Source organism: Salvelinus sp. IW2-2015, linkage group LG6.2 (assembly GCF_002910315.2).
Source record: "Salvelinus sp. IW2-2015 linkage group LG6.2, ASM291031v2, whole genome shotgun sequence".
Lineage (NCBI taxonomy): Eukaryota > Metazoa > Chordata > Actinopteri > Salmoniformes > Salmonidae > Salvelinus > Salvelinus sp. IW2-2015.
In genome coordinates this window covers 23,126,229-23,139,270 of record NC_036846.1, presented here as the reverse complement: position 1 = coordinate 23,139,270, position 13,042 = coordinate 23,126,229, and the positions used below count along the sequence as shown (strand labels likewise).

The 13,042-nt window shown below is 38.8% G+C and overlaps 1 long non-coding RNA gene across 2 annotated transcripts in view; it reads right to left on the bottom strand.

The window, feature by feature from the left end:
- Positions 1-4,119: 4,119 nt before the first annotated feature.
- LOC111965998 (uncharacterized) overlaps positions 4,120-13,042 on the bottom strand; it is a 16,740-nt gene continuing 7,817 nt past the window's right edge. The window contains exons 2-3 of one of the 2 annotated variants that reach the window (XR_011480115.1): positions 5,875-5,987; positions 4,120-5,306 (exon numbers count right to left, since the gene is read on the bottom strand). This is a non-coding gene — a long non-coding RNA (uncharacterized lncRNA). The remainder of the gene's footprint in view (positions 5,307-5,874; positions 5,988-13,042) is intronic. The other variant, XR_011480116.1, reaches the window with a different exon arrangement.

The window sequence follows — 13,042 nt, the reverse complement described above, 5'->3', positions numbered from 1 at the left end:
GGGAGTGACACGAAGAGAACCTTTGATGGTCACTCCTGTACTACACCTCTAGAGTTCTTCTGTGGAGATGGAAAACCTTCTAGAAGGACAACAAAAATTTATAAAAAACATTTTTTGCTTTGTCATTATGGGGTATTTGATGTCATTATGGAGTGTCATTATGGGGTATTGTGTTTTTTAGAATAAAGGCTATAACGTATAACAAAATGTGGAAAAAGTTAAGGGGTTTGAATACTTTTTGAATGCACCGTATACTGAGTGTACAAAACATTAAGGACACCTTCCTATATTGGTAGCACGCCCGGTTTTCCGTCAGAACAGTCTTCATTTTCGGCACCTCTACACTGAGGTTGTCGAAAAGCGGTCCATCGGGGATCCTAGCCCATTGTTTTACTCAAATGCTCTCCTACAGTTGTGCAGTATTAGCTGGTGGTGGATGCTCTAGCTACTGGAAGATGGCTTGTTCCATTGCTCATGCCCACAGCTTGCTGCAATTAGATTTGAGATCTGGTAACTGGGCAGCCACGTATGCAGTAAGCTGGAGATTCTAACTGTCATGTTCGTAAGCATTACTCATATCCCTGGATAGTCTTACCCTGTATGGTCAACCATTCATGCATAGACCATAGTATTCACATCTCTATCGTCTGCTCCCCTGCCCGTTACTGCCTCTCTCGCCCTCTCCCCTGCCCTCACTCTTGCCTTCTCTTCTTGCCCTCTCTCTCCCCCTCCGCCCTCTCTCTCTCCCCTTGCCCTCTCTCTCTCTCCTGCCCTCCCTCTCTACTCCCTGCCCTCTTTCTCTCCCCTGCCTCTCTCCTGCCCTCTCTCTCTCCCCTGCTCTCTCCTCTCTCTTCCCTGCCTCTCTCCCCTCACTCCTGCCCCTTCTCTCTCTCCCTGCCCTCCCTCCCCCTGCCCTCTCTCTCTCCCTGCCTCACTCCTGCCCTCTCTCTCCCCTGCCCTCTCTCTCTCCCCTGCCCTCTCCTGCCCTCTCTCTCCCCTGCCCTCTATTTCTCTCCTGCCCTCTCTTTCTCCCAGCCCTCTCTCCTGCCCTCTTACACTGATCCATCTCTTTTACTCTTTGTCTCTCCCCATATGTCTCTTTCTTTCAATCTTTCATCTCTCCCGGTCTCTCTCTCCCTCCCTCTCATCTCTCTCTCTTGCTCTCTCTCTGACTATGACGAACAAACAGACACATAAAATCATTAAAACAAAATCTTTATTACTTGAACCGAGTGATGTTAGAAAGTGAAGGAACTGATGCCCTGTTTAACAGAAGGGCCAGAGTGTGGTCGTTTGTCCCTTTCTAGGCTTTTACGATTAGAGCTACAATAACATATTGACTGCATCCCATATGGCACCCTATTTCATGTGAAGGGATTAGGTTGATATGTAGCCATTGATGAGGAAATTAGAGTCAGTCATTAAAACAGACAATTTGTTCCCTATTTCTTCTTTTAAATGTAGATTGTTTTTCCCATTGCTGTCAGTATTCTCCAGTAGGCCTATTTCTCAAGGTGAACGGTCTAAAACCCTCCCCACGCTCCAACCTGCGTGCATGTGTCCAGCTCCAAACCGTTACAGGTCATTACGTTCTCAGACAAGAGGCTAAACTCCTATTAGTCCTGCCTGCCGGTCTATGCATCTTCCCAACACATCTGGGATATATTGGTGCAGCAAAACATGTACTTAGATTAGGAATTAATTTTGATTAAGATAAAACGAGGCTTAGCCTGAATAACCAACACTTAATTATTAACAATCCCTCAATACAGTTGATTGTTTTCCRGGTGTAGCATATGATTGGTCCATTAACCTAGAATATGGTGTTATTTACTAGAGATGGAACTGACAAGCAAGGATAACCTGACCTTCAATCACTACCTAGTTTACATACAGTACATGAATTTATCTATATGCTATTACACKGAACAAAAATATAAGCGCAACATGTGAAGTGTTGGTCTCATGAGCTGAAATAAAAGATATCAGAAATGTTCCATARGCAGAAAAAGCTTAAAAGKCCTTTTGTGGGGAAAAACTKATTCCCCAGTGGGTGGGCCTATGCCCTCCGAGACACGCCCATGACTGGGCCACTGCCCACTGCCCATAGATTAGGGCCTAATTTCTTTATTTCAATTGACCGATTTCCTTATATGAACTGTAAATCAGTAAAATCGTTTYAATTGTTGCATGTTGAGTTTATATTTTTGTTCAGTATATTTGGTATACACTCCCCTCCCCTTTATTTGGACAGTGAAGCTAAAACTTCTAATTTGACTGAGGGATCCTGACCTTCTAGGCAGAGTTGCAAAGAAAAATACATACTGTATGTCAGACTGGCCAATAAAAATAAAACATTAACATGGGAAAAAGAACACAGACACTGGACAGAGGAACTCGGCCTAGAAGGCCAGCATCCCGGAGTCGCCTCTTCACTGTTGACGTTGAGACTGGACAGAGGAACTCTGCCTAGAAGGCCAGCATCCCAAAGTTGCCTCTTCACTGTCGACGTTTAGACTGGTGTTTTGCGGGTACTATTTAATGAAGCTGCCAGTTGAGGACTTGTGAGGTGTCCGTTTCTCAAACTAGACACTCTAATGTACTTGTCCTCTTGCTCAGTTGTACACCGGGGCCTCCCACTCCTCTTTCTAATCTGGTTAGAGACAGTTTGCGCTGTTCTGTGAAGGGAGTAGTACACAGCGTTGTATGAGATCTTCAGTTTCTTGGCAGTTTCTCGCATGGAATAGCCTTCATTTCTCAGAACAAGAATAGACTGACGAGTTTCAGAAGAAAGGTCTTTGTTTCTGGCCATTTTGAGACTGTAATCGAACCCACAAATGCTGATGCTCCAGATCCCCAACTAGTCTTGCTTCTTTAATCAGAACAACAGTTTTCAGCTGTGCTAACATAATTGCAAAAGGGTTTTCTAATGACCAATTAGCCTTTTAAAATGATATACTTCGATTAGCCAACACAACGTGCCATTGGAACACAGGAGTGATGCTTGCTGATAATGGGCCTCTGTATGCCTATGTAGATATTCCATAAAAAATCCACCGTTTACAGCTACAATAGTCATTTACAACATTAACAATGTCTACACTGTATTTCTGATCAATTTGATGTTATTTAAAATGGACAATTGCTTTTCTATCAAAAACAAGGACATTTCTAAGTGACCCCAAACTTTTGAACGGTAGTGTACAGAACGGTGTACAGAATACATATTGCAGAATAAATTCCTCACTTTTTCTGGCCATGACGAGTTGATATTCCGGAAAGTAGCCTTACAACAAATGACCATGCACATCTCTCATTTAATTGTGCCTATTAGATAGGCTATTATAATTTCAATAAATCCCATACATCCAACAGAGAGCCCAGGTTATAACTTACAGTAGAATTTAACAGGTGAACAGACTGTTGGTCTTTTGCATTGACGTGTGTACTGTAGTTAATTTTTTTTCCAGAGTAGACGATGGTTCAGAATTTGCTGGCAGTGCAATATATTTAGGTTTGGGGAAAAATGAACGCAAACATTATTGCATTCAAACGATCTGTTTATATGTCCACAATAATTTGTAATTGTTTTAGTCTTTCAGAAATGGTCAGATACAGCAAATGTCACTGCAAAAGAAAACATTCTGCCAACAACTCCAAAGACATTTGATCAAGTTGGCAGTACATTGCTATTTCCTTTACATACGGTCTTGGCCTAATTCTAATACTTCCAAAGTACACAGCAAATAAGGGCATTATTGTCACCATAAAAGGTGACTGATGGGCGRTTTTCAGGCGGAGTCTTAATGCCCTTTCCCACACAGTTTTACGACAGGTCTGATTTATAACGGGGAAACATGCATATTTATAGGGTGCATCAAGTTTAAAAAATCTATATTTTTGTGCATGCATAGTCTTTTTAGAAATGGCACATGCAGCTATTTAGTGTTAAATTTACACAAAGGTTATAAATGAGGCCCTTGGAGAGAAAATAAACTGGCCTCAAAACAACTCCCTACTTGGAGTCAGACAATCAACAGTGAATACATAGAATGATGAAGATGAGAYAATCCTTCTCTGGGTGTGAGTTGCTAATATCTGACAAGACGAACAACAAAGGAGAGGAGATGTGTATTTTATTGTGATATCAAAAAACAGATTTAAATCTTGCCATGTTTATGATTAGAGGGGGTATACATTTCAGTTCAAAGATTAGTTAAATATTTACAGTTAATATACACATGCGTAATTTACTATATTCAAATTTGAGTTCTGTGAATATCATATCAGAATAATTCAACATGATCTATCCGAGTTGGGGTCAATTCCAAATTTTACTAATTGGAAAACATTGGAAGAGAATTGGAATTTAAATTGTACTTCCTGAACTAACCCCAAACCTGGTATCTATGTACAAAAGACATCAGCCATGTTTCTTGATAGAATATAAAGTTACTGAATCTCATTGTCACATTACCATCCCATTTACAAGTGAAATCTTCTTTACTCTTTAAGAACACTGGTGTGTCTTTAGATTTCGAATATAAGTATTCCGACACTGGGAACAGTGGAACGGCTTCTCTCCTGTGTGAATGTGCTGGTGTGTTCTGAGATTACTCTTGACAAACTCTTCCTACACTGGGAGCAGAGGAACGGTTTCTATCCTGTGTGAGTGCGCTGGATGTGCTGTTAGAACGTGTATGAAACCAAAGCTCTTCCCACACTTGGAGCAGTGGAACGGCTTCTCTCCTGTGTGAATGCGCTGGTGTGACTTCCTGAAACTCTTCCCACACTGGGAASAGTGGAATGGCTTCTCTCCTATGTGAATGCGCTGGTGTATCTTTAAATTTCCTGACTCCCTGAAACTCTTCCCACACTGGGAGCAGTGGAACGGCTTCTCTCCTGTGTGAGTGAGCTGGTGTCTATTGTAATCACTCCCTGTATTGAAACTCTTCCCACACTGGGAGCAGTGGAACGGCCTCTCTCCTGTGTGAATGCGTTGGTGTGTTCTAAGATGATCTTTAATGACGCTCTCCCCACACTGAGAACAGTGGTGTGGCCGTGGCCGTGCCTTGTCCATCTCTTTCTGTTTCCTGGTGGGAGCTGGGTTGAATGAACCTGTGGTGGTTCCATGGTGTTGTGAGCTGCTGAAGGACATGAGATTCTCTGATCTCTCCACTCCTCAACAGTCTGACATACATATCATGGTGACATCTCTTTATGTGCCTGAGGAGGAAGATCTGAGAGGTGATAGGAGAACGGACAGCCAGAGCACGAGAAGATCTGGAAAGACTCCACGTTCACATCTGTGTAAGAGTGTGTGAGTGAGAGAGGGAGAAAGAGAGCAATTAAGAGAAGGGAAATCACAACAAATACAATACATTTACAATCTAGATATTATCCTGACCCTGTCACCTGAACAGGAACATCTCAGGACATGATAATACACAACAGAAAACATTGTTTAAACGCAATGATGAATTTGTCATTAGCTAAAATCTGATCCCAATTTAATGGAAACCTTTCCATTAAACTGGGATCAGATTTTCATGCAAATATTCCAAAATTCACATTCAAAACAATATGCGCATTTTCCCGCTATCAAACTGACTTAAAAAGCTGCGTGTGATAACTTATTGCACGTAACAATAACCTCTTAACTCTGATGCCGTTTGGTGGCATTTTCTAAAATGATGCATAATAATTGTTTCTGCTGTATATTGTATATCAATATTCACTGATATACAGTGCCTTCAGAAAGTATTCAGACCCCTTGACTTTTTCCACATTGTTACATTACAGTGTTAATGTAAAATGGATCACATTTAGTTTTTTTTCTCCGCAATCCACACCCATAATGACAAATAGAAATACCTTATTTACATACGTATTCAGACCCTTTTCTATGAGACTCGAAATTGAGCTCATGTGCATCCGGTTTCCATTGATCATCCTTGAGATGTTTCTACAACTTGATTGGAGTCCACCTGTGGTAAATTCAATTGATTGGACATGAATAGGAAAGGCACACACCTGTCTATATAAAAGGTTTCACAGTTGACAGTCCATGTCAGAGCAAAAACCAAGTCGTGAGGTTGAAGGAATTCCAAATCAAGTCTAATTCAGCAGATGTTCAGCAYATGTTATTGCGGGTGTAGCGAAATGCTTGTGTTTCTAGCTCRGACAGTGCAGTAGTATCTAACGAGTAATATCTATCAATTTCACAACATATACCCAATACACACAAATCTAAGTAAAGGAATGATGAATTAAGAATATATAAATATTTGGATGAGCAATGTCAGAGCGGCAGAGACTAAGATACAGTAGAATAGAATAAAGTATATACATATGACATGAGTAATGCAAGATATGTAAATATTATTAAAGTGACTAGTGTTCCATTTATTAAAGTGGCCAGTGATTTCAAATCTATGTATATAGAAAGATGCCTCTATGTGCTAGTGATGGCTGTTTAATAGTCTGATGGCCTTGAGATAGGAGCTGTTTTTCCAGTCTCTCAGTCCCAGCTTTGATACCCCTGTACTGACCTCGCCTTCTGGATGAGCAATCGAGGGGGGGGGGGGCCTTGGTCAGGGAGGTGACCAAGTACCCGATGGTCACTCTGACACTCTGACAGAGCTCCATGCTGTGGGGATGTTTTACGTACAATTTCAATCTATCTAATCGAATAGAATCCACAGATTGTGATTTGAAGATAAATACTTTTAATAAGAGTATTAGTAATTGACTGACCCGGTCTCTCCAGATCTCTTAACAGTACTATTTCTAGGGTCAATTTTAGATCAATGCTATGCATTTTCAGCCATTCCTGAACCTATGACCAGAAACAGGCTACCTGAGGGCAATACCAGAATACATGCTCTATTGATTCTGTATCCCTAGAACAAAATCTGCAGAGCTTCGATGATTTTATGCCCCAAATATTCAACATTTTGTTTATGGCAAGAATTCTATATAATAATTTCAGCTGAAAAGCACAAAGTCTTGAATCTTGCGTTGTTTTATATATCAACTCATACACCCTGTACCATGGAATCGGTACATCAAAAATCTCTTCCCAACTATTTTGCAATCTGTATGGCACAGTTGTCAACATCCTGGTCCTCAAATGAAACTGGTATACTTTCCTATTTATGCTATTTTTATACCTCCACAAGTTTTGATCCTTTATATTGGGCAGACAGACCAGTTCCCTACCTCCTACCGCTGCCACTCYCCTCCTCCATTTTTGGGGCAATGCTGTAATCAATTGGTTGTACTTTTGGATTGAGCAYACCTTTACGTACAATTCTGATAACTCCATGAAGGACATAACTCTACCATTCCAATTTACAATATAATTTAAGAACAAAATACCAGTTTCAAACATCTTTCCCATAAATACATGTATTTTATCAACCAGCACATTTGAATTCAGCCATAATATTTGTTCTATCTTTTCAGGGGGATGAAATTGAAATTGTAGCCAGCTCTGAAATGCTTGTTTGAAAAAGAGAGATACTTTGAAAAAATGGCAATCTGCACAATGGCAAAAAGGCAGTTTTTAAACAATGGATGAGATTTTCTTAGTAATCTACTTGAGAACCATTTAGGGTTCAAATAAAACTTTTGAATGAGTGAAGCTTTTAGAGCGAGGTTTAGTGCTTTTATATTTAATAATCTCAACCCACCCAATTCATATTCATTATATAGATAGGCACATTTTATTTTGTCTGGTTTAGAGTCCCAGATAAAGCAAAATATTTTTTGCTCATATGATTTGAAAAACAAATCATCAGGAGTAGGCAGCGCCATCAGTAAGTGAGTAAACTGAGATATGACTAAGGAGTTAATCAGGGCAATTTTTCCATAAATAGAAAGGTATTTACCTCTCCATGGTTGCAGGATCTTGTCTATTTTTACAAGTTTTCTATTGAAAACCATTGCGGAGAGCTTATTTATATATTTTGTGATATAAATAACGAGTATGTCTACTTCACCATCAGCCCATTTTATAGGTAAACTGCAGGGTAAWGTAAAAGTTTTATTTTTTAAGGATCCAATACGTAATATTGTAAACTTATCATAATTAGGTTTTAGTCCAGAGAGTAGAGAAAAGTTACCTAGATCTTCAATGAGACATTMCAAGGATCTAGCTTGCAGACTTAATAAAAAACCTGAGTGATCGGCATACATGGATACCTTTGTTTTTAAGCCTTGGATTTATAATCCTCTAATGTTGTTATTGGATTTGATTTTAATAGTTAGCATTTCYATGGCCATAARGAATAGATATGGTGACAGCGGACACCCTTGTTTAACTCCTCTTGACAATTCAAAARTCTGAGAAGTAGCCGTTATTTACTATTTTACACCTGGGGTTGCTATACATTATTTTTACCCATTTTATAAGAGAATTACCAAAATTGAAAAAATCCAGGCATTTATAAATAAAATCCAGTCTTACTTTATCAAATGCCTTTTCAAAATCCGCTATAAATACTATTCCTGGCTTCTTATACGTTTCATGATGTTCTATTATTTCTAGTAGTTGTCGTATATTATCTCCAATGTATCGTTCATGTAAAAAACCTGTCTGATCAGGATGAACAATACCTAGTAAAACCCTTTTAAGTGCTATGCATTTTGCTAGTATTTTTGCATCACAACATTGAAGTGCAAGGGGCCTCCAGTTTTTTTGATAGACTGGTTCTTTATATTTGCCATCTGGGTCTTGTTTTAATAATAGAGAAATCAGACCTTCCTGCTGAGTACCTGACAGACTACCATTTCTATAGGAGTAGTTAAAACAATCTAACAATGGAGCTTTTAGTATATCAAAAAATACTTGACATACCTCTACCGGTATGCCATCAAGCCCTGGGGTTTTTCCAGACTGAAAGGATTTAATAGCCTCAAAGTTATTCTTCTGTAATTTGGCCTTCGCACTGATCTTTCTGTACGTTTGTAAAAAATAAAATTGTTGAATAATTTGGAAAGAATRCCTTWCCGTAATCTTCATTCAGTGGGAGAGGATGAGACGGAAAAGAGAGCATCTGCCTAAAATAATTAGCTTGCTCTTTTAAAATATCATTCGGAGAATCATAGGTGACTCCGTTTTCAGTAACGAGATTCTGCAAATTATTTTTGTTAGCATTCCTGTATTGGAGATTCAGGAAGAATTTTGTGCATTTTTCTCCATATTCCATCCAGTTTGCTTAATTTTTGTAATAGATTACATWAGATCGTTCTTGAATAAGTTCCTCAAGTTCTTTTTGTTTTTCCTCTAACTTATTTTGTATCTCTGTAGTATCGTTTTTATTGCCATCTACCTGTACTATTAGTTCATGGATTTTCCTTGTTAGTCTCTTTAGCCAGAYACTGCTTTTGAATTGAATGACCCCTGAAGGTACATTTAAAAAGGTATACCAAACAATAAGGGGATTTGCTGAACCTAMATTATACTGGAACATTTATTTTGTCTTAGTTAAAAATAAGTTGTCCTCCAGTAAACTTTGATTAAATTTCCAATATCCCCGTCCACGTGGAAAATCTATAAGAGTTATGTGAATGCCAATTAGATGATCCGATCACATTCTGTCTCCTATTAAAACTTTTTTTTACCTTTGATGCAAGAGAGAAAGAGACAAGAAAGTAGTCAAGACGACTAGCTTGATTAAGTCTCCTCCATGTATATCTCACTAGGTCWGGGTTTTTTAGTCTCCAAATATCCACTATTTCTAATGTGTCCATAATATTTGTGATTTCCTTAAGGGCACGTGATGATAGTTTGTAGAGTGATTACCTTTACGCTCCATTGAGGTACTTAACACTGTGTTATAGAGTTAGGAATTMTATGAGTAATGACTAAACAATGTTTACATTTAGATAAAACTATAACTAATTGAACTCTACCCTGTATTATTATTATTATATTTGATTAATCATGTTAATTCATAAGGAAGGGATTATGTAGCATGAAAAAGGAGTAATTAAAACATAATAAACACCATTCCAACTTAGTTGGAGAGGTGTGTGGTGAGGGTTATAAAGTAAGCAAAAAGGATCGTTAAACTATGGTTGAACCGACCCAAATTAGCCCTGAGATGTTTAGATAAGGCAGTGAGTAACTTCTTAGGTGTCCATTATCTTGAGTTGTCTGCTAAAGTGGTAATAAATTATAGTGAGCCTTCAGGAGAYTAAATGGTGGTGGTGAGTTGGAATGAACCTGTTTTATCTTGGTCAAGAGGAGGAGCTTTATTCTGTAACCAATGACGTCATATTTTGTATATAAACTGTTGTTTGTGGTTAAATGGGAGCGCGCTCACGAGAATAAATACTATTATCTAATTCTAATAAGACTGGACCCTGTCTATTTTATGTTAATAACTATCTTACAAATTCTTAGAAATAGACAGATTGATTTTAATTAATGAGTACATAAAGGAATTATAAAATTCCCCTAACATATAGTCTCCTACCATAATGATTAGATCATTTGTTGCCTGTAAGTTCAATAAATTGGTATAAATGTTTTCGAAGTGTGGATCCTGATTTGGACAATATATATTAATGAGCCAAATCAATTTTCGTCCACTTTCATATTCAAAAGGATCCACCTTCCTTGCGAATCATTCCTGACTATTTGCACATTCAGATCGACAATTTTTGTTAATATCATCATACCCTTTGAGTTCCTTTGTCAATGACAGAAAATTATTTCACCACCCCATTCCTTTTTCCACACAACTTCATCTAAGAATGTAGAGTGAGTTTCCTGTAAACAGTATATGTTATATTCCTTTTCTTTTAGCCANATGTAGAGTGAGTTTCCTGTAAACAGTATATGTTATATTCCTTTTCTTTTAGCCATGTGAAGACTGATCTTTTTTTATAATCTGCTAAATCTTTACAATTATAACTGGCTATACTTACTTCACCCCTTACTATAACTAGATACTATTCTCAGTCTAAATTGACCATAATTAGTGCTTGTAAAGTTACTGCCATCAGAGGTATTATGAAGGTCAAAATTAGAGCTTTCAAATGTCTGATATTTAGAATTCAAGAAATAGGTTCTAGCAATATTTGTTTTATTCCCTTGCCTGTTTGCCTGTGAGCCAATGCCACAGATGTTGGAAAATTGAGAAAATATATTATGTGTGTAGCAAATCTGAGTAGGTTGATTATGGCTGCAATCCCGGTAACGGGATCGATATGACAAAAACAAAAGAAAGTGCAGGGCGCCAAATTCAAAAAACAGAAATCTCATAATTAAAATTCCTCAGACATTCATGTGTCTTATATCATTTTAAAGGTAATCTTGTTGTTAATCCCACCAAAGTGTCCGATTTCAAATAGGCTTTTCAGCGAAAGCACTACAAACGATTATGTTAGGTCACCACAAAACCACAATAAGCACAGCCATTTTTTCCAGCGAAAGATAGCTTTCACAAAAACCAGAAATAGAGATAAAATTAATCACTAACCTTTGATTATTTTCATCAGATGACACTCATAGGACTTCATGTTACACAATACATGCATGTTTTGTTTGATTAAGTTCATATTTATATAAAAAGATCTGAGTTTACATTGACGCGTTAGATTCACTAGTTGCAAAAACATCAAGTGACTTTGCATAGCCACAACGTTTCAACAGAAATACTCATCATAAATATAGATGATAATACAAGTTATACACGTGGAATTATAGATATACCTCTCCTTAATGCAACCGCCCGTGTCAGATTTCAAAAAAACTTTACGGAAAAATAAACCATGCAATAATCTGAGACGGAGCTCAGAACAATAGCCAAATTAGCCGCCATGTTGAACTCAACAGAAACCAGAAAATACATGATAAATGTTTCCTTACCTTTGATGAATTCATCAGAATGCAGTCCTAGGAATCCCAGGTCCACAATAAATGCTTGATTTGTTCGTTAATGTCCGTTATTTATGTCAAATTTGCTACTTTGGTTCGCGCCTTCGGTAAACAATTCCAAAGTCACAACGCGCCTCCACTATAACGTGACGAAATGTCCAAAAAATCTGTAACAGTCAGTAGAAACATGTCAAACGATGTACTGAATCAATCTTTAGAATGTTGTTAACATACATCTTGAATAACGTTCCAACCGGAAAATTAAATTGACTTCAGAAGAGCGGTGGAACGGAGGTCCTCCTCATGTGAAGGCGCATGGTGAATGCGTGATCAGCCCGTGGAAGTGATTACTCATTCCTGTCTCCTTCGGCCCCCCTTCACATTAGATTCATCAGACAAAGTTCTATTGACTGTTGACATCTCATGCATGCTTCAGTGTCGCTTGCCTCGAAGCGAGCATATAAGGTATTTAGCTCGTCTGGTAGGCTGGGTTTCCCTTTGTAGTCCGTAATAGTTTGCAAGCCCTGCTACATCCGACGAGCGTCAGAGCCCCAATGACCATATGCTGGTGATCCGAGGAGGAATTGGAGAAGGTCATGTGGTCTGATGAGACAAAAATAGAGCTTTTTGGTCTAAACTCCACTCGCCGTGTTTGGAGGAAGAAGAAGGATTAGTACAACCCCAAGAACAACCATCCTAACCGTGAAGCTTGGAGGTGGAAACATCATTCTTTGGGGATGCTTTTCTGCAAAGGGAACAGGACGACTGCACCGTATTGAGAGGAGGATGGATGGGGCCATGCATCGCGAGATCTTGCCAACAACCCTTCCCTCAGTAAGACATTGAAGTAGGTCGTGGCTGGGTCTTCCAGCATGACAACGACCCGAAACACACAGCCAGGGCAACTAAGGAGTGGCTCCGTAAAGAACATCTCAAGGTCCTGGAGTGGCCTAGCCAGTCTCCAGACCTGAACCCAATAGAAAATCTTTGGAGGGAGCTGAAAGTCCGTATTGCCCAGCGACAGCCCCGAAACCTGAAGGATCTGGAGAAGGTCTGTATGGAGGAGTGGGCCAAAATCCCTGCTGCAGTGTGTGCAAACCTGGTCAAGAACTACAGGAAACGTATGATCTCTGTTAATTGCAAAACAAAGTT